This window comes from Hippocampus comes, unplaced genomic scaffold, assembly GCF_001891065.2.
Source record: "Hippocampus comes isolate QL1 unplaced genomic scaffold, H_comes_QL1_v1.1 scaffold56, whole genome shotgun sequence".
In the NCBI taxonomy this organism is placed as follows: Eukaryota; Metazoa; Chordata; class Actinopteri; order Syngnathiformes; family Syngnathidae; genus Hippocampus; species Hippocampus comes.
Genome location: NW_017842056.1, coordinates 1,627,985 through 1,651,001, shown reverse-complemented (window position 1 = coordinate 1,651,001; position 23,017 = coordinate 1,627,985). Strand labels below are relative to the sequence as shown.

Below are 23,017 nucleotides of genomic sequence, written 5' to 3'. Positions count from 1 at the left end.
ACACACACACACACACACTTTCCCCGCTCGTGCTGTCGGGCCGATGATATTAGACGAACAATCGCAGAAACAAAATGAGCTGGAACAACCAAGATGGGAACAGATGGCACGTAATTGCCTGGCGGAGGAAGCCAGGGAGTCAATTTTTACCCGTCCCAGAGGAGTTGCACTTGGGAGGGGGTTGGGGGTGGGGGGGCTTAGTGCAGGTGCATTTGTTTTGATCAGATATGGCCTGGAGGAAGCATGTGAAAAAGATTCATCACAGGCACATTAAGCTGAGAGATTTAACAAGGCGCACTGGCTGAGACTTCAATCAGAAGTTTTGACTGGGCCAAGGAATCGCACGTTAAGATCACACTCAAGTGTTGCGCAAATCATCAGATGGGCCAGGCAGCGTCCAATTCAATTTAACACTCATTTGACAAAGTAACGCGATGGATAAGGCGTGACAACTTTGCATCCAAAATCATGAATGATGAAAAAAGCAAAAAGCTTCTTTGTCGCTACCAACGTATAGGATGTGCTACAACCGTTTTCAGTGTCATAGTCTTAAGTCCCTGTTAAGAGAAAATAAACGTCTTCTAAATTTGACACAACGCAGAGAAGACGACTTTCTTGTGGCGTCACATCACTACATGTTTGAACCGAGAAAATAGATCCGCTTCAAGCCTCCGGTGGCTATACTGTTGCCTGCCGTCTCATGCTAACCACGAGCTAGCTCGCCATCTTGTTGTAGCTAGGAGTATCGTAACAGTATCTTGCAACTGCGCCTGATACTGAATCGAGACACGAGTGTCAGAGACCAAAGTGCGTCATTAGCCTCTGCCGAAAAATCCGGAAAACTCAAGTGGTTACAGTTTCATGCGTGCTAGCAGATTGCCTCTCGCGGTATTGCTCGATGGTGCATGTGCTAACCTAAGATTCTTCACTTCAAGTTGCTTAGCAGATTCTTCAAGATAGCGACAACAAAGATCATCTTTTCTTTTGAAGTGTTACAAATGAGGGTTCATTTCAATCTTATCAACTGTGTTTTTGCCTTTGATTTGATTTAATTTTGTCTCATGTTTGTTTGTTTTGTTGTTTTCACCTGTTCTCGTCAGCCCTGTTGTTTGTGTCCACCAATCAGCGACCTCCTGACGCTGGTGTCTTGTCCAGGTGTGCCTCGTTGTCTCGTCAGTTTGCTTACTGGTATATTTCGATCCCTTTTCATTCGGTCGTTGTTCATTGACGCTGTTGCTGCCTGGTTCTGTTGTTAGTTCGGTGGATCTGGTCATATTATGTTTCCTGTAGATTTGGGTTCATTCCCTTGGTGAATTTAGTGGTTTGGTCAATCCTCCTGCCTCGTTTGTTTTGGGAATAAATTGTTCCAATTGGGTTCTTGCCCTTCTCCTTCAACATGACAAAAACTTTGACATGAAGGTGAACGGTTAGTTGAAAAGACATAAGTTCTGGTGCACTCACTTCTTATTATTTTTTTAATTGACAGAGCATAACGCTCATCATTTCAGTTATGTTATGTGAGCATTTTGGGCTCGGCTGTTTTTGAAGCAAATTGCTTTCTTGGTCTTACCTGGTTTTGAAATGAAAGAACAACAAAGACCTTGTTGAGAGAGCTCTTCAATAAATTACATTAGACCTTAAGATGCAACCAGAGTTTAATTATGTATTTATTTGTGTATTTATTTATTTTTAACTTCATTCACCCAAAATGTAGATGTCAGCTTTTGCTTTCAAACTCAACGTTTCGAAAAAGGAGTGCGCGTGCGTCGGTACGGGACATATTAATGACGTTCGTGAGCGGTTTTCGATGGCCGAAGTAAACTGGATGCATCCGCGCCATCCTTGGAACATGAATGAGTCACACACCGTTCGAAGAAATATTTTTTTTCTGGGCACTTCAAGCCTTCAGACCACATCTGTTCAATTACCAGCATGGAAAGTGCATTACCATTGGCTTTGTTGTTGGAGATGCTTGATTTTCATGGTAAAAAAAAAAAAAGTGGATGAATTTGTAATGCGGTGATCCCCGTCACTTCTTTTTACAATCTCAAACTTGCGCTGTGCGCCCAATAGCAAACTAATAAATTACAGCCACCATCTCCCACAGAACTGGCTGATAAATAAAGAAAAAAAAAGAAGGAAAAAAAAAAAGGATTTGCCGTAGTCTGCAGCTGTGACCCAGGGTTACCTAGCAACAGGTCATGCCCAGACACGACGCACAAGGTGGAGATACACCTCTCTAAGGAGTGAGCGCAAGGGAAGGTGGAGGGGGGGGGGGGCGTTGGGGGGGAGTCAGGCTGGGTGACAACGGGTCTCATTCTTGCTCTCTATGACCCTTGACAGATAGAAAACGCACTCAGAGGAAACAGCGTATGATTGACAGGCATAGCTGAGGAACCTGAGCTGGAAGGAGACAAGGCAAGCTTTCCATGGCGGACATAAAGCTGCGGCCGGAAGCCGAGCGAGTTTCTTTGGCTCTTTTACATCAAGTCTAAACCTTAGTACACATACATGCAGATATTTTGAGCAACACATTTACAATGATGTCAAGTCCGTGGTGGTCGGTCAGGGCTAGAAAGGCCTTGTTTGCCGGCGTAAACGCAGTCAGAGGCACCGATCTACATTTACAGCCACAATTCTGATATTTCTCTTCCGTGAAATTGTACACATTTATTCCCAACAGTCTTTTGGCTTCATTTGAGAGCGTTTCCCCCTGGCTGCACTGCTTCGAGTACGTGTGGTGGTTGGATTTTTATGATCCAATCAGAGTTTGTCTTATGTGTGTTGCTATGTCAAGCTAATCTGCCCTGGGCCATCAGAATTAGGAGTGCTATCACCTAAATGACTGCATAATAGCAACATAGATTTTTATTTTCTTTCATCAAGCGGATGTGAAATTCGTCCTCACAGGGCCAGAGGGCTGGCCCTCGATGATGTCAGCATTTTTGCAACCTCTGATTGGTTGGTCGGAGCAAAAGGCGATAAGAGTCAACTTCAACTAGCAAAACATTCTTTTGCACCGTAATCAGCATCTCTGAAAGTATGATGTATGTCTTTGGAAATATTTCATGCACTGTAATGTATAAAAACTTTCCGATACCTCACCTCACAACCCAGGCTAAACTTGGCTCTCTTTCAGTTCAGGATGTATCACTTCAACAATACAAATGTTTCCAATTACTACTTTCCTATTACCCACAGCGCTGGCGCACTCTTGTGGCATTACAAAAAGCACACAAAGTTAGACAAATAAAATTCACTGAGGATACGTTCAGCCGGGGAGGGGATCGTTGTGTTTGTGTGTGTGTGGGGAGGGGGGGTCGGGGTTTTTGGGGGGGAGCGTGTGTGTGGGGGGGGGGGGGGTGACTATCGTAAAAAGGGAACAGGCAGGGGTTCACTGTACATTTGACGTTCCACTCGGGGGAGCTCGCGTGTTTATTCCCAGTGTCAATATGCGCACATGCACGTTTGCCACGGTGACCAATCAGTTTTGAGAGCAACGACTGATGGAAAGTGTAAGTGACAAGCCGAAAAGAGATTGCACAACCGCAGCGGTGTGCAAAATCTGTGCCAGAACGGCAGTGCATGAAAATGAGAGATGCTGCTTTCGGTCGCATCCTCCCCCTGTGTTGCCTGTGTGACAAACCCTCAAGGGGACTCTGCAGCTGTGTGAGGTTAGCACATGGTCGAGTGAGGGGCCACACACACACACACACACACACACTGACAGATTGCAATACGTTCTGCTTTAATGACAATATTTGACTGGGTTGATTTCTGGCATCATCCCTGCCATTGTAAAAGGATAAACACACGTCCACTTTCATCAACTCCTGGACGATGTGGTGGCCAGTCCAAGTGGAAAAGTGGCATTTTTCTTTTTGACGCACGCTTGCACATTCAGCGCCCCATGAGTCGTGGCATTGTCATCTCGGAATATGCTTCTGACTCTCACCTGACGCATTTTTGAATGTATCAATGGATGGAGGGACGAGGGATAAACCGATGGATGAAAACTAAATTGGGACAGAGAGACCGCTGGATCAGTTTAGATTTTTACTTTTGGACTCAACCACCACCAGAATAAGATCGGTCCTGTACCGAAAAGATAAAGAGAGTTTGAGGGGTGATGACATTTGTATCGGGGTGCTTTTGTTGCCACAAGCTAAGTCACCAATTTTGGTTTGTTTGACCTGTTATTGTGAAGCTGCCGTTGCCCAAATTCAGTTGTGGGATGTCATCCATGCACTCCTTTTACATGATAATTGCGTTGCAGGTTACAAGTCTCAAACGGCAATCTCGAACTCAAAAAAACGGCGCTGTCCTGAGAAAATTCTGAAATGCAGACACGCCATCAATGTAAAAAACAAAATTAAATGGCAAAAATGGACATCCCTATTTTTCACGAGACAGCGACGATTATAAACGTATCTGATGGTCAAGAAAGGTTTGTGTATTGTCTTGTTCAACAATGTTTGACTGAAATCAAATACATTTTGTATTTTTATTTTGCATTCTGTACTGTGTGCAGTTCTTTTTTTTAATTATTTTGTGCATGCAAATACTTGTTTTCTACTTTTTCTACTTCTTCCCTCCGAACTTTGCTGCTGTACATTGCAAATGTCTCCATTTTGAGACAATAAAGGTTTTCTTATCTTATCTTCAACACAATGGCAAGATGGAGTGGCGCGATCACGTATCGGCGAGCACTCGCATGCAAGTACTTTTAATTGTTCACGATCTGAAAAATGTGGTAGTGGTGCATTTCCCCCCCCCCCACTTGTCATCAGCTAATTTTGCTTTTTTTTTGGGGGGGGGTGTCAATGTGTGTCGTGTGCCATTTTGAGCAACTAAATAGCAACACACACAAAGAACAGTAAGGTCATGTGTGGGAACTCTCACGTTAAAAATCAGTTCAGATGTGAAATATTTGTGTGTGGAGACCGCGTTACACCCTGGAGCACAGTAAAAGAGAGGACAAGAAAACTGTGTGCTGATTCAACCCCACCTTTTCTTTTTTTTTCAAAATGTTTCACATTTTCAATGACCGACAAAACTGAAAACATTGTTATTAGCATGCCTGCCTGGCCATGATTTGGCAATGTCTCTTTGTCAAGAAAGATGCAGCACGCGGGAATGCAATTTCATCTTCGCGAAAATGAGCCACTCAAAATAACATCTAAGCTCATTGTGTCCTGTAAAATGAGATGCAAATCAGAATCAATTGTGGTATCCTGAGAGGCTTTTTTTTTTTTTTTTTTGCATCACAAACTGAACTCAATTCGTTTCACAATAAGCCTCAGTTTGGCAGTTAGTGAACAATTCTTCTTCTTCAAAACAAAATGAAGCTTCAGATGAAGTGGCGTGTCAAACTAAACATCAAAAGAGTGGTGTTGATGCTAACACATCATGGAAAGAACCATAGATCCGCTAATGATTAGCATTGATAGTTGCAATGTCATGACCCTAAAAGGAAACGGATATTTGAACACAATTGGTGTATCAACACACATAGACAAGACAATATCACAATACTCTGGGGCATATTTCATTGATCCTCTGTTGAAACTCACTCACATTGCCCCTGCCAACCCCCCACTCCGGGTGGCAAAGATTGGAACACCAGAAGGAGCAGCGCAACGAATTGAAGTGAAGCATTACTTCATGACGCACACACAGACCGTTAATTCTTTACGTTCTATTGAATTATATTTTTATAGTACGTTTTTTTTTTTTACAAAAGAACAATATTATTGACTGCACTTTTTCCTTCTTAAAACATAAAGAAAGTTCTGCTCTTGGCCACCGGCGACATGTAACCGTGCGGCCATCTATTTTGCACACCATCAGAGGTGGGCGTGAGTAATACGGCATCCGTGACAGATGCTAACAGCTTTGATTAAAAATACATAGCGCGCAAGCCGCCCCCACGTCCCGAGATCTAATTGCAATTGGTCTCTGTTATGATCACACCTGCTCGCATTTAGCCGGCGCTTCGCCGATTTCGCTTTCAAACGTCAGCGTCACCAAGTTGATCTCGAGCCGTCTTTCGGCTGAGCCATCGCCACACGTCAAGTGAGAGAAAAGGCGGGCAAAGTGAAGCCGCGCCGGGCCAATTCACTTATCAACTCTGAGGAAGACCACCAGGCACCCAATTTGCACCTTTCTCCACCCCGCCAAGCCCATCCGGCGTTGCGCTGTGTCGTCGACCTCCTGGTTTGCGCTAATGTATCGGTGAGAGAGAAACCTGAGCTGATGGAAAGCCGTTACGTGCTAATATTTGATTGCAGGGACAGGTAATTTGGTTCGCAAGAACTTAAAGACAAAAAAAAAAAAAAAAAGAAAAAAAACCCCGTAAATAACAACTCCGCTCTATATTTATGAAGAGGAGCACCAGAGCAATAACACAGAGTACACTAAAATAGCGAACTGTCCGGCGAGCCTTCCCCCTGGCGAACGAACAGGCGAGACTTTTACCGACGAGTCGTTCACTTTATTTGCAGATTGGTTCCATCAGACACGGTGTACACTCATCAAACATTGTGGAAACTAAGTCCAAACAAACACAACATCGGTCCTGAGATCGGGACAAAGTACAACAAAACCACACAATTGCTTCACTCCGCTTGCCGAGGGAAACCATCGAAGAGTCAAGACTCGAGCTCTCGTTCTTCTTTCTGGAGTTGTGCTTTGGGTTTTGAGCTTGAGGATTTATGTGCGTCTGTTGTCGAAATTTATTGATTGTATCCTGAAGTTCTTCTTTCCCAAAAGCTCAAACAGAGAACTTGTGTTTGTTCTTTAACAAAAATGATTTTATTATGTCATTACTGTACGGTTCAGATCGATGGATGGATAGATGGATGGATGGATGTTTTTATAAGCGTGCAAGATGATGGAGTCCTATTTTTGTTCATTAAAATGCACATTCCAAGTTTTAAAATTTGTTTTTTGGGAAATGGCTGGAACGGATCAATGATATTTCTACTTACAGCGCAAACTCGGGTTACGACACTCTTCATTCCGAGAGCCCATTTGGAAGTCAAAACATTCATAAAACAAGATAATGTTTCCCTGTGAAATGTCCATTTGTAATCCAAAACGTTCAGAAACCAAGATAATGTTTCCTAGTGAAATGAATGCAAATGCAATTAATATGTTTCAGCCCCAAAACGGTTACTTTTTTTTAAAAACAAATGTGTAGTTAAAAATAAATGTAGCGCAATCTAGAAATAAATGAAAACAGTTTCGAAAGAAATAAAACAAAAAAAAAAACATGGTAGGCCTAACTATTTATTGCTGATTAACTTGAACTAAGGGGGAAAGGGGGTGGAATTACGAAACCGCCTCCATTGAAGAAGCGTCTTCTTCATGACTTGAATGTACGTCGGCAGAACTTGTATTTTGAGACACCGCCGTATTTTAGAAAAAGGAAAATGCTCACGTGGTGTCGTTGGTCACATATGGTTGCAAAATAAATTGTGTTTAGCATATTGAAATTGAAATGTGGCATTGAAAATAATTTGACCTGGCGCATTTTTTCCTTACTGTTGCTTCACCCCCCCCCCCCCCCCAAAAAAAAAAAAAAAAAAAAAGCACTCCCCTCTGAGCGGAACTGAATTAGTAAGTGCCGATAAATGGTGGCTTAAAGAACCATAAAATGTGACTGGCAGGTTTTGAAATGATACACTTAGCCTACATGAGTCCCGTTTAAACATCTTGACAGGATTAGAGCGGAGTTAAACTGCTTTGCGGGCACAGTTAATTGAGGCGGATGAGCTTTTTAATAAAACGTGCGGTGTTAGCAGCTGACAAATGGCTTGGCTGAGACACGGGGGAAATTGCATTTAATGGCATCAGGTATGCGCTTTGCTCGAGCTTATCATATTACACCGCTGGCTGCACAGACGCACATGTGCACGTACAGCTTGCTTTTATGTGGGTGTGTGGACGTGGGCATGTTGGCCCACTTAACGCGCGCGCACACAGACACACACACACACACAGTGAGTTGGATTTCTCTTAACAACTAAAGGTGTGTTCCCTTATGGCATAACTCGATGTTCACGAGAATGCCTTGTGAAGAACTCAAGACTCTTTTTTTTCACCCAATAATTAATTCCTGGGACAAAAAGTTCCTATGGCGCTTTGCTGTTTTGCATTCCCAAAGAGTAGATCAGAGATTATCAATTGACCAATGCCAATATCACGAGTCATACGCTGATAATATGCTCATCTTCTGTTGATTTTGAGAGCTTTTAAAAAAAAAAAAAAAAAAAAAAAGAAGTCAGGAGGTTGGTTCTAGAGGATTCGCTCTTCAGGATTTTGAACTCCAATTTCAAACATTTTGGAAAAAGCTTCAGAGAGCCACTAGGACGGCGCTAAAGAGCCGCATGTGGCTCCAGAGCCGCGAGTTGCCGACCCTCGCTCTAAATGGAGAGTTGGCCAGGAATGTTTTGGGTGCACTGGGAAAATTAGTCAGCGCAAAGGAGACAGATAAGCGAGATCTGACGCTCCATAGTGCCGTTTACTGGCCCTGTGGCAAATTCTGGCTAATTCTGGACCTAACAGATTTAAACAGCTGCTTCATAAGTGATGTTTTGAGTAGACTGGACACTATTTTCTGTCCTTTGAATTCAGAGTCAGTTGGTTCCAAGTCGGCTAAATCGAGGTTCCACTGTTTTTTCGTTTTTCTAGCTTCTGTGAAAACTCCACAAAGCCTAACAAAAACAGATGGGTCGCTCTCTGTTACCCCTTTATTTTCTAAAAGGACAGTATCTCGAAAACAACACCGTGCCTTGGTGACACAAAGGCAAGAAACTGTCACAAAGGAGCATATGAATTATTTGAAGTGATATGTCGGGAGCCCGCAGCCTTAGGAGTTGTCACTTTGATATCTCACCAAATGCACATGCATGCACAACGCACACACAAACACACACACACACGGACACATGCACAGGCGCACGCCAGCTTTAGAATGAGCCCGTAAGTTATTCCTCATTTAAGGGGAGCAATTAGAGTCTTTCATTTGACTCCCAATATCAATCACTCGGTTCATGAATAAAGAAAATTGGACCCTCGTGTTTCCATACTTGCGCATCTGCCCTTTGAGCTCTTGCGCAATGCCTCATGGGTATGTGGCGCGCTCATCACCTCCGCTCAGCGTGAGCCGGCTCGGTCAATAACAGGCAACCAAATGGGGGGGGGAGGCGCGAGCCCCGTTTTCAGACTCCATCAGATTCTGCGGATGCGTGTCACTCTTCATTAGAGAGGCGGGGCAGCGGGGGACGCCCTAAAGGTGAGGATGGCCACCGAGGGAGGGGGAGCGGGCGAGGGGGGAGGGGATGGTGTGGCGTGGCAGCTGTGGAACAATGACAGCATGCGTGTCCGTGTCCCCCCTCGGGCAAAACACCAGCTACACTCCACCCTGCGCTGATCTCTCGCCTGGAGAGCCAGTGACGGAGAAAGGCAGAAATAGACCAGCGGTCTCCGTCAGACTTCCTGTCTTGGCCCGGCGCTGATGTAACATCAAATCAGTCTCATGTCATATTCATAGAACTGCGATTGGTTGAGCTCGGCGGGCGTGCAAGGGCGTCTCCCTCACAGCAGAGCAGCTTTGATAATGTCACGTATAAATCTTTCATCGCTTCCATTAAAGGAAGCGCTTGCGATTCGCTTATTATTAATTGAAAGAAACGGCAGCAATGTTGCCGTACGGATCGGCGAAGGAAAGATCATTCTTTGCTCGGGCGGACAGAGGGGTGAGGTTTTGGGATGAGTGCTTGGAATTCATCAACAAATCACCCCCCCCCCGTTGAGTGAATTTGGAGATTTGGGTTCTAAACGCAGTGGCCCCTTGCCGACGAAGTAGTGGTACACTTGGCCTGACTTGTGCGCGGGCGGCATGGGATTGTTTTTCTCCCCAAAGTCAGCTGGGATAGGCCCCTGAATGCAGCCATGAAGTGACGTGCGTGCACTCCGAGCCTGAGGTTATTTAACACGGCGTGTTTACGAAAGTCAATGTGGACCGTGGCCGGCCCGGTAGTCGAGTGGTCAGCACCTTTGACTTCACAGTGCCGAGGTACCGGGTTCAATTCTAGCTCTGGCCTTCCTGTGTGGAGTTTGCATGTTCTCCCCGGGCCTGCGTGGGTTTTCTCCGGGTATTCCGGTTTCCTCCCACATTCCAAAAACATGCATGGCAGGCTAATTGAACACTTCAAATTGTCCCTAAGTGTGAGTGTGAGCGCGAATGGTTGTTCGTCTCTGTGTGCCCTGCGATTGGCTGGCGACCGGTTCAGGGTGTCCCCCGGCTGCTGCCTGAAGACAGCTGGGATAGGCTCCAGCACCCCCCGCGACCCTTGTGAGGATAAAGCAGTTCGGGGTGTAAACGTAGACTGAGTACGTTGAAATGAGCTTCGGCCGTATTTGATTGACAGTTGACAGATGGGCGGAGTGTGGTGACAGCGAATTGCGCAAGATGCGTCCGCAGCATTTGAGAGCAGAGATAATGATTGGATTTTGCGCCGTTTTCAAGCCTCATTTTATTTACTTGCCGCTTTTTGACATATTCAAATTTGGCAAGATTGTTGAACAAAAATCTTCTCAGAGATACAGAACATATATTTTCACTTTACAGGGACATAGAATAATCCTTTAATGATCACAAGAAGGAAAGAATGACAGCAGCCAACAAGACACAGATTTTCTTTTTTTTTCTTATTTATTTTTATTTTTTGCTGTGGATAAAAACAGAAATGATTCATGAAACCGTGGAAATCTCAAAGGCATATCGCGAAATTTGTGGTCACAGCTAACTGTTGATTTGGGCAACTTGGGAGTCACTTTCAACACAATTTGGGGGAGCACAGGGCTTATTTTGAAGGTAGCGGGGAAGCCACATTGGGATGACGCGCACTCGTCAAACATCATCAGTGATGGACACCGCGGGGCGGCTTGATTATGGCTGGCAGCTGGCAGTGGGGGCCTCTCCTGGAGGGGCCCGGGTTATGCCCGCGCATGAACCAGACCGACCCTCCTCCACCCATCCACACGCGCCCAAGTGAGGAATAAATCTCACCTCCCTTTTGTTCGGAGCGAAGCACATTGGAAAAAAATGGGGATAGAATTTGGAATTAATTGGGCATTAAATCACGGTCATTTGTCAGGAACGGGCGTGAACGTGTACCGCGTGTGTGTGTGTGTCTTTTGCTAGCTTGTTTTGGAATATTAGGCTAAAGTCCCGAAAACCTCATGCAACAAAACAACATTAAGGTCCTGTCGTCTGCCTTTCTCGATATTGTTTACCAGTCAGTCTTGCGGCATAGTTTCTTTCTTACTCGAAGACTTTGTTCATTTCGGATGGCGATAGTTGAGTAGTCAGCGCAAGCTAGTTGCTGCTCTGTGTTGAAACAAGCCAACCGGGTACAGCGTTGACCGAGTGACCACAAGTGTTAAGTTTTCCTTGAAAAGTCGACCTTGAAAATTCATTTTTAATCATGTCAAAATATTCCTCGGGCACCCAGACGTAATCATCAATCCTACGCTCCAATTTGATCGGCTCTACGTCGCAAAACTTGTCAGCTCTGATCTAAGGGCGGGAAAATGCAGAGAATCTCGCACCTGATTGGATTAAAAAAAAAAAAAACCCAGCCATGAATTATCGAGTCCATAGACCCATTTTCAGTTTGTTCACAAAGATGATGTCTGTACTGTCTCGCCAGATTTGGACAGTCAGCTAAACTCATCTTATACACCACGACTCTGAAGACGTTACTTTTAGTCCACAGGTTTAATGATATTGAAAAATGTGAAACTGTAACATACAATATGAGGCGAAATTACCTTCAATTCACACCATGCGCAGATGTTACAATAAAAAACAAACTGAATTCGCAGTGTATATGAATTGCTTTTCATTTACAACCAACTAAATTAGCTAACATGACTTCGACCGCGAAACTAGTAAGACGTCATCGTGCTAACGCAATTAGGGTGCGCTAGCTCAAATCATAACATGTTTTATACACATCGCCAAACAGCATTTTTAACATAAAGCGTCACAGAACTGTTCACCAATAAAAATACAAACTTGTACATACCCACGATGCCTACCAAAGGCATAAGATGTATGTGGATTTTGCTGGATGAGACTCGACTGCCATACGTTCCTCTCTTGGTGACGATCTATCGCTCTACTTCTTGCTTCCTTATACGCATCTTCCGCTTTCATGACGTCACGTCCGGTAGTGAACTACGCTGTTTACAACTCAATAAAGTTGCGTTACACAAAGAAATACTCTCAACTATGCATAGGAATATTAACGTTACTTTAGTGTATTTTAAATGCAACATTCAAACTTAAATTAACTGTAAATCGGGGACAGAACAATGTCATCAGGGGAAAGAATGGTAGAATACGTTAAGATGAACACATGATAAGAAAACAACCTCACATTGCCAGATGGAAAAGCAACTTTCCAATCCTTACAGGATTACAAAGCGGGCGGTTGATGTTACAAAGTGGCTCGATGTTCACCTGAATTTCATGGCGAAACCGAGTGTTTACACGAGGAAGAAAACGGACAGGCCTGCTCGGGCCATCGGCAGCAAACTGAAAGGAGAACGTAATCCTCGCAGCCAACTCGACTTGCATGGCAGTGTGAGGAACGTCGCCAGCGAGCCTGCTCGTTTGCTTTGTTGCTTTGTTGCTTTCTCTTATTATATACAAGGGAACTGAGAATTGCATCAAACTGTTGTGACGACGATCCCGACGGGACCCCATTGCAGGGCTCCAGTGAACTTGCTGTTCTCGGATGACCTGGCGAAAAACGACAAAGGTAAACATCACAAAAAATAACTCAGCGCGTTAGTTACATTTGCACCAAAGCTCATCATAGTTAGCCAGAGTGACCACCTCTTGACCACATTTTGCAGGTCGCGCTCATCCATCAGTGGCCTGGGCGCCCGTCCGTTATCGTTTAATCCGTCATTTTTATTTTCAAGCCAGACCTGTAAACGTCCATCTGTCATGCTATTTTAACCACGTTTCCGTCAGTAAATTTCACTGGTCCGCCAGTCTGTCTGTCGTCAGTCAATTGGTCCAACCCAGAACCCCCCGAAAAAAACATGTCATAGTCCAAAAGATGAAAAATCTAATTTAATTAAAATGTTAAATGAAAGGGCGGCCCGGTGGGCCAGTGGTTGGTGTGTCGACTTGACAGTGCAGAGGTACGGGTTTCAATTCCAGCTCTGGCCTCCCTGTGTGGAGTTTGCATGTTCTCCCCGAGCCTGCGTGGGTTTTCTCCGGGTACTGCGGTTTCCTCCCACATTTCAAAAACATGCCTGGCAAGCTAACTGAAGACTCGAAATTGTCCCGAGGAGTGAGTGTGAGAACGGGTGGTTGTTGGTCTATGTGTGCCATGCGATTGGCCGGCAAGCGGTTCAGGGTGTCCCCCGCCTACTGCCCGAAGACAGCTGGGATAGGCTCCAGCACCTCCCTTGTGAGGATAAGCGGATCGGAAAATGGATGGGTGGATGGATGTTAAATGGAGTGTACCATACGCTATACGTCGCTATATCGACATCATGCGGTGGCTGCCCAAGAGCTTTATACACACATCCAATTCACACGACCCATCTGTTGAACTGTTAAGTACAGCGGAAGCACGCCGGTGGCTGCCTGCAGCTGTTTTAACCCCTAAAACGCCAAAACACTTCAAGTCAAAAGTGGCGAAGAAGTCGCGAGTACTCCCATTCCTGTCTCTAAATCCTAGTCCTTCTTGTTCTTTTAGATTCTTTGGCTCTTTGGTGCGTTCTGCCACCCACTGGACAGAAAGCACAAAGCGTTTGCATCCATCCATCCAATTTCAACACCGCTTGTCCTGAAGAGGATCGCGGGAAATGCTGGAGCCTATCCCAGCTGACTTCGGGCGAAAGGCGGACCAACCCCTGAACTGGTCGCCAGTCAGTCGCGGGGCACATACAGTATTGAGACGAATGATCATACACACCCACGTTCACACCGACAGTGAGTGGGAACCGATCCCACGCTGACACAAGTCACCACGACACCAATCGGCGACTTGAGCAAAGCGTTTCCAAATGGAGTCAATGGACGCAACCCTGCTTGTATTCAGCCCCGCGAACATACACGCTAGACAGGCGGGTCATGTTTCTATCAGTCCTCAGCAAAACAAGCGTCTGTCAGTGACAGACCGATTGATCTTCTATGAAATAAAGAAGATTGGTTGTTGGCAAAAATTATTAAATCGTTTTTTTTCTGATCATTGTGTAGTTTCTTGCAAATCAAATCACTTCAGTTTACGCTTTTGTGGTCGTCGCAAAGTGTTGTGTGTGTGTGTGTGTGTGTGTGTGTGTGTGTGTGTGTGTACACACACACACACACACACACACACACACACACACACACACACACACACACACACACACACACACACACAACTACGCAGCCCCCTCTGTATATTGAGCCCCTCAATTGTGCCCGAATGAGATGCAAACGGGATCGGCACATCATCTGTGAAGTAGCGCTCGGCTGTATTGAGGTGCGCCACAAGAAGGCATAAATCAGATAATGCAACAGCCCCACGTAATGAACAATATCGGAAGACACATGGATGTTGTCATGCGCGGCGGTAATGTCGCAGGCGTGTGTGTCGTCTCATCTCACATTTGAGGTGCGCGCGAGCAGGCAAACGTCTTTGTACTCAACACCTCTGCGCTGTGTGAGCAGGACAGCTCAAGGCCGGCGTTGTGTGTGTGTGTGTGTGTGTGTGTGTGTGTGTGTGTGTGTGTGTGTGTGTGTGTGTGTGTGTGTGTGTACCTAAATCCACCTCCCCCTGCTCGGTTTGTCTTCAGTCTCACCATGTCACATCACTGGGTCGTCATGGAAACTATTCTGATCGATCCAGGGCCATCTGAGTCCATATTAATATCCCGATGCTGATCATATTTATTAATTTTTTCACATTCATGAGTTGACCACTCATTGAATGAACTCCCACTCTCTCAACGCACATAATGTGAAACCGTCTGTGCCATAAAACGCTCCATGTTTGCTCAACAAGTCGTAACTGTCTTCCAAGTATGAAAAAAAAAATGTATTCCTATAGCAACACTTTAATGTGCTGATTGAGTGTCATATTCCACAAAAACATACCCACGCAAAATATTTCACATATAAGAAAAGATCAAACAAAACCTGCCCGTCAAATTTGTCCAATGAAAAGAAACGAGGAAGGAGAGAGCCAAACATCACTCAAGGCTAAGAAAGATACTCACCACAATTGTGTGTGTGTGTGTGTGTGTGTGTGTGTGTGTGTGTGTGTGTGTGTGTGTGTGTGTGTGTTCATGTTTCTGTATCTTTGTACAGCTTTTACTGTGTGGACATTTCTCTTCGATAAATTTCCTTTAGCAGAATAATGCAACTTATATTTGCACACAAGTGTCTTAAAATGTTTATCCTTGGTTTTAATTCCATTGTTTACCCCATCGAGGTTTTGGTATGTCCCGTACGCTACATTGCAAAAAAAAAAAAAAAAAAAAAACATGGGCTTGTCTTCCACAAAAAAGTCATCGATGAAAAAGACGCGTGCATTCCGTTTTCATCCGGAACACATTTGTGTGTGCCTTTAAAATTGCTGTCCGCTCTGTCGTTGTGGTCACACTGCCCTTTGACAAACCCGCTGACATTTTTAGTGGTACGACAATCAACCTGTTGTCTTGTTTCAGTGCATGCTGGAACAGTGGATGGTTGTCAAATTAATATCTACAATGATGCAATTTATTTACATGTAGTTGCATGTTATCAGTTTGAGTTAAAAAAAAAAAGAAAGAATATATTTGTCAAACAAAATACCATCAGCTTGTTAAGTGACTCGCGTTGCTAAGTGAAGGTGCAGCATGTGCTCATTACACACTAACATTAGCCAAAAATGGCCAATGTGTGATTGGCCATCCCGTCAGCAAGCTCACATGTTTCGTGTAAATTTTCTCCTTGGATGGAATTTTATTTGACCCATATGCTTTTTTTTTTTTTTTTTTTGCAGCATCACATGTACTTAATACAATCAATGAAATTCTATGGAAAAACTCAACTTGATGGAACGGGGAAGCGTCAAAGACACCTTTTTCCCTCTTTCCTCCTGTGTGAATCATGTCAGAAAAGTGAAAAATACAATCAAATTGATTCACTTTTTTTTTTTTCTGACTGTCTGACACGCGTTGACATGCTACCACATTCCCTTCCCATCAAAATTGGACTTTCCTTCTCCAACCCAATAATAACGTGACATGGGAATATATACCAGCGCTGCCCGGAGCAGCTGTAGTAAGGCTGGGGAGCGTTGGGCAGTATTTGGGTTCACATGAGGAGGGACGTGTCACATTTACTTTTTGTCAGCAACCGCGGATAGCTGGTCAAGAGTCAAGGTTCAACACCGATATCTCAGCGCATCTCTCGTCCCCCCCTCTTAAACATACACGGCCTGTTTTTGTCCCGACGCGCAAATGTCCGTCTTTATTTTGTCATTTGTGCCGGCGTGTTTGTGTGGACACTGTACTCGAAGCGAAGAGGGCAAACAAAACAAGAAGGCGGCAGACTTGAGCAAGAAGAGGCGAGGGGAGAAAAGGGTGAACGGAGAGGAGGCTTATTAGCAGAAAACAGATGGCCCCCCACTCTTTACAGCGACCCCACCGGGAGGGACAACTCTCTGAACCTCCGGGTTAGCACCGTCACCGAGTGGGGCGGGGTGTTTAAACACTGCGCGCTATTATTGTGTTAACTTGTCAACAAAAAGCAAATTTGGGACTCCTCTGGCTGCATGCCATTCTTTCATTTGGAGGGATGGGCAACTGGCGGCCGGCAGGGTGCACGTGCCGCCCCACGCCGAGTGGCCCCTCGAATAATTGTATTTTTAAATTACTTTTTTTTTTTTTTTTAAATCAAGCATTTCAAGGGCGGGTGAAGTTATATATTTCCTGTATGAATGTTTTAAGATGCGAAAGCACCGCTCATCACTAGGAAGGCAGACATCGCTTCCACTGGGATTTCTTCTTCAGGAATATCATCGTAAAGAGTTTCTATGGTGGCGTTTCAAGGCAAACCTGTCTACCTTGTTTGCTTAGAGACGTAACTACCCGTATTTTCCACACTAAAAGGCGCACCGGATTATGAGGCGCACCTTCAATGAATGGCCTATATTTTATAATTTTTTTTCATATATTGGCACTATAAGACGCAATCTACAATGCATCCACTAGATGGAGCTACGCTCAAGGAAATCCCTGCGTGAGCAAGGACATACGCACATGGTTCGACCAATCAGCGCCTACGCAAACGACAACAGCTAAGCCAGCTTAGCTGTTGAGTGGCATTGCTATAGAACGATCAAATGTCAGTAAAACGTACTGAATAAAGCAGCAACACAGTTCACTTAACCAACAGCAAGTTATAATATTGACTCGTTAACGGTGAACTCTCTTGCCGCTGCTCTATTTCCGTGTTCAACTGCGTTGCCCGATCGCCTTGAGTTTGAACTCTGCGTGTCTCGAGCAAGGAGCCATTTTGGGGGTCGAAATATTACCGTAATGGCCATAAACAAGGCGCATCGGATTTTAAGGCACGCTGTGAGCTTTTAAGAAAATGGGAGGCTTTTAGGTGCCCCTTTTAGTGTGGAAAATACGGTACCAACAAGGGCACATGAGCGCCTTATAGATTTGATGAGACGCCAGGTAACACTTGGCGTAGCGTACAATCAAACTGACCAGTCAGTTACAATTTGACACGCAGCTCAGGTTTTCAAACAAACACGGTGTCACATGAATGAAAGCCGACGATGAATGAAGACACACATTCAGGGAACAACAGGTAAGAAATACACCTGAACCAGAATGGATAACAATCCTTATAACAGCAACAAAAAAAAAAAAATGCATTGAATGGATGAATGAATGCATGCCGGTAACTCAGGTTAACGTGCGAGAGCTACACACCTCTCAAAAGTCCACAAACAGGGATTGGATTTTATTTTTTTCACAAGAACTGTTGACAGTTCGTTGAAATTGTATTTTATAATAAAAATAATAATACATTTTATTGATAAGCGTCTTTCAAAACACACAAGGACACTTTACAGTCAGGAACAAGAACAATAAAACCACAGATAAAATTATAAATAATAAAAGTTGTCCGCATGGGAACACCTTTGCACTGAAAAAAAAAAGATCCCAGCATATGGTTATGTTTTAATTGCTTCAAACCCTTTCTTTATGAGGAGTTGAAAGAGATATACTGGTATGTGCATTTGAGCATTTAATAATACAAACGTTTTGTCCATTTTTAAAATGGCATTTTGGTCGTACATCTGTTTAGGAAGTGCGTGATCCTCGATAGGCCCCTCGTAGTGTTGATGAAAAACTGTGCCCCGAAATCAGTGAAGTTGACCCTCCCTGCTTTGGAGCTTTCTTTTTTTGGCTTTGTAGAGGAACAATTGCTTCCGTCGAACAGGCGGACGCGATGAGGAAGCATTCACATGCGCAAATGTGTTGATAATTGCATCAGAGCCATCAGTCAAACGTGTCATGCTAATGCGCATAGGTGCATGTGCAAGTGGACACACGTGCACGCATGACAGACAGTGAGTGGAAATGAAGGATTTGGACTTCCATCCCGTTACATTATGCAGCAGATGGCGTCCAGGCCGGGCCCTGGCCAGGCCTCTCCCAGGAGACGGAGAGCGAAGGAGTGATGATGGGGGGGGAGGTGTAGAGAAAAAAAAGCGTAAGGGACAAAGCTGTTTTTTTTTTTTTTTTTTTTTTTTACTTTTACTTGCACAGGTTTGTTTTCTCGTTTTTATTTTTTGACGCACTGCCTCTTAGTTGGCTCGAAGGATGCAGTCACGGCTCCTCCCCTCCCCTTCCTGCTCCAGCTGAGACTCCACCTGAGCCCATCCACCGAGGGCCCGACCCGGGCTGACCTGTGAAGAAGTGGAGAAGGGAACGCAGGACAGAGGGAAAAGGGACAAAAGAGAAATGATGCAGGTGAAGGATACTGTGTTGGAGACAAGGATTTAATTCAACACGATTTTAAGATCACAATCCAAAACGCCGTTTAAACTGAAATAAAACTGACGCAGCGGTCGACTTGATCATACGCCCCAATCAATACGCTAACAAACACACCTTAAAAGCAGCCTGCTCGATCCCACAGATCTGTGCCCCTGGCGCTTTTTCTTTCGTCTTTTCTGAATTAATTGTGCCAATGCTGCGAGTGCGGGCCAGATGTCCCCGCGACCTGTGGGGATTATTACAAATCTGTTGGCCTCATTGTTTATGTGGACCCCTTCGAGCCCCGGCCCCTCGCGCTTCTCCTGCTCAAGTTCTAGGGACAAACAAGACCCAAAACAGATTGCTAATGTGCAAAATAACAAGCTTGGCCTCGGCGAATGGGCCAAGGACATGTGGGACTTTCGGAGACTTTCCTGTCCCCCTTCCAGTGACAGTGGCTTGGGCCCAATGGCCACCGGGGACCCCTTCATGCCTCCCAGTTTGACCAGAACGGTGCCATGATCCTTGGCGAAGCTATGGGCCTAATGAACTCATCAGCCAGCTGGGGGCTGTGGATCCAGGAGAGGTTTGGAGTTTGGGGGTCACGGACTGTCGGATCCTATACCAAAAAATTTGGACAAAGATTGAATCTTTACAAATGTAAGAGTCACAGATAGTTGAACACAAATGGTGGCGTAAAACAGATAGTATAACGACACTCAGGCATACACTCTTCATCCTCTGCAAAGAATTACTCTGACTGCTTTTTGAGGAGCTGAGACCGACTCCATAAAAGGCAGGGGTCACAAGCTGCTCTCCTGGAGGGCCCCGATCCACAATGTTTTAGATGTCCCCCTCTTCCATCACATCTGATTCAAATAATCAGCTCATCGGCAAGCTATGCCGAAGCATGATCACAATTCTGATCATTTGAATCGGGTGTGTTGGAGGAGGGAGACATCGAAAACATTGTGGCTAGGGGCTTATCTAATGCAGATGTACAGAACTGAAAATAAAAGCTCAAAGGTTCATGTGTCACATTTTCATCGTTTTTATGTCATGCGCATAAAATGTATTTCACTCGACAGCAAAAAATGAATAAATAAATAAAAAGATTGGCCCTCTGAGAAATGATGTTGACCGTCTTATCTTATTGGACCTGGACATAAGTGGGCTTCGAGGTATATCAATGAAAGAGATGGAGTTCAAAGGAAACAATATGGCTGCTGTTCTGATTGAAAAAAAAAGGGTACTTCATTGATGAGATGCTGCTCCAAGAACTCGGGGAAAAGGACCAAGAGGACATGTGACAATTACATTTAGCTCTAAACGGGACTCAAGCCCGCCTCCTCTGAAATTGTGGTTATCCAGAAGTGCAGACGCACGTTACTGGGGTCATTCCACAATTGCGACCTTTGAAACTCTGACATTTTTTTTACTTATTGTTTCAAGAAAATAATAAATGATGACAAATCATCATATACTGTAACACGATTCACCCAGCCTGAACATCAACGGAACACTTTATTTTATTGGTCCTATGATATATTTTGCAAATAGGCCTACTGCTGGAGATGCCGATAAAAATGTGATGTCACAGGACATATCCCAAATAAAGTATGATGATAATTGTTTGTGTGTGTGTGTGTGTGTGTGTGTGTGTGTGTGTGTGTGTGTGTGTGTGTGTGTGTGTGTGTTGAGGAGGAAGAGGGGAGACGGGGTCAGGGGGTCCCACAGTAGGGAAAGAGAAAGTTGAGCACCTTTGTGTGTCCGTATGACTGAGAGCGCTCCCTACTGGGTGCACAGATGGTGCCGTCGTCGGCCACATTTTCACATGGGACCAAGAGGTTTCCAGATCCCACACCTCCTGTTCCTGCCCTCACACGCACACAGACTCGTGCCTGCACGCACACACACTCATAAAGGTCAACGTGCGTTTGAATGGTCTGTAAGAACACAACGCAACTCGTACGACATTTTTAATGCATTTATTTGTTCATTATTTATGTGCTGCATTTTTATTTTTTTCATCACACAGCGGTGCATTGGCTAGAGTTTAATTCGTTCCGTGACCACTCTCGTATACGCTCGAAGCATTCGGATCTCAAATCAACTTTTCTTATTGAAAATAATGAAATGCTATGAAACCACTTTTTACTCCTTATCCAACTTCCTCACCGACTTTAGGCCTTTCCTCTGTTGCCATCGTGTGGAAAGGTCGTTACAAAAAGTTTGGACACACTCCTAAAATCACAAATTCGATTTAATATTGTTATTATGAAGTGTTGTGAATAATTAATGCTCATCATTTATGTGAAAATCTTTGCCAGTGTTTACATCAGGGGTGTCAGACTCAATTTTGTTGTGGACCACGTTGGAATTCTTCCCTCGGAGGGCCGTTATGACAGCGAATCCACAAAAACGTTTCATTGTCTCATCGCATTATGACTTGTCCAAAACATTTTAATTGATTACTAGTTTTGAAATCAGTCAACTATATGAGATCAGTTATTGTACATGTGAGTCTAAACAGGGTAACAAAATGATAGCAAAATCTCAACGTTATTTTGTAGACATGACAATTTGACTTTTTGGTCCAAATTTTAGCAAGGATCATACAAGTTAAGATTGGGACAAATAAAGGTTATCTTATCTTATCTGATCTTGCTTTCGTGGGCCACATAAAATGACGCGGCGGGCCGGATCTGGCCCCCTGGCCTTAAGTTTGACACCTGTGGTTTACATGTTTACATTTGGGATTTTTCTCAGGGGGGGGGGGTTCTCCATTTGCCCCCCCCCCCCCCCTTTGTTATTGTTATCCATTTTGCCCCCACTGTCTGGCCTCTCATGCCCGTCTTTCTTGCTCCTATCGGTCTCTCCACTGCCCCCGGTGGCTCGCCACCCACCCGAGAGTTGCCTGACAAAGTGACTAATCCTCCCCATTTCGCAGCTCCGTCCGGCTGCGACCGGCTCCCTGCTTATCTTCGCATTTGGGAGTGATGGCTGACCATGTGACCTACGTCATAAGAGTTAAAGGTGTCTTGCCTTTCTGTCCGAGGAATAACGGTGGCACACGCAACCAGTTCCTGTTGGTGATTTCGCAAACATTTTTAAATGCCAAATCTTCCTATAAAAGGAGAGAGAGAGACAGATGCACAATATTTTGTGTAGTCCTCTGTTAGTGAAAGAAAAATAACGATAAAAGACATTTAAAAAAGGAATCAATGTAAGAACTAACTTTTGAAACAGGCCTGGACAAAAATGATGGTTCCCTGAACTTTTTTGTGACTTTCATTGAGACTTGTGCGCCTCTTAGCAGGTGTTTTTCCTCATTCGTCATGAGCAAATTGCTCCAGTTGTCCCAGGTTTGAACAGTGCTTTTCTCCAGACGGTGTGTTTCGCTACCTGACGCAAATGTTCAGTAAAATTTAGATCTGAGCTCAGAATAGAATGTTTTGCTCATCGCCATTCTTGGCTGTTTTTAGTTGTCTGTTTTGGGTCACCATTCTGTTTTAACGACTCATGAGCTGCGACTGACAGCAAGCTTTCTAACACTGGGTAGCATGTTTTTCTCTAGAACGGGTGGGGGGCACTACCTGACGCAAATGTTCAGTAAAATTTAGATCTGGGCTCAGAATAGAATGTTTTGTTCGTAGCCATTCTTGGCTGTTTTTAGTTGTCTGTTTTGGGTCACCATTCTGTTTTAACAACTCATGAGCTGCGACTGACAGCAAGCTTTCTGACACCGGGTAGTCTGGTCCCCCGAGAGCCCCTCTCCAACATGGTTTACGTGTTTCCCTCCTCCATCATACCTGAGTCAAATGATCAGTTCATCAGCGAGCTCCGCAGAAGCCTGGTAAGAATCCTGATCATTGGATCAGGTGGACAGGAGGAGGGAAACATGGAAAACAGGCTGGATAGAGGCTCTCAAGAACCAGACCAATGCCTGATGTAG

At 44.6% G+C, this 23,017-nt stretch overlaps 1 protein-coding gene across 2 annotated transcripts in view; it reads right to left on the bottom strand.

Annotated features, from left to right (window-relative positions):
* Positions 1–12,191, bottom strand: part of LOC109510398 (uncharacterized) — an 18,866-nt gene extending 6,675 nt beyond the window's left edge. Inside the window, exons 1-2 of one of the 2 annotated variants that reach the window (XR_002167116.1) lie at positions 12,099–12,191; positions 10,734–11,081 (exon numbers count right to left, since the gene is read on the bottom strand). The gene's annotated coding sequence lies outside the window, so the exon portion shown is untranslated. Of the gene's footprint in view, positions 1–10,733; positions 11,082–12,098 lie in introns of those variants that run through there. The other variant, XM_019860689.1, reaches the window with a different exon arrangement.
* Positions 12,192–23,017: the final 10,826 nt, after the last annotated feature.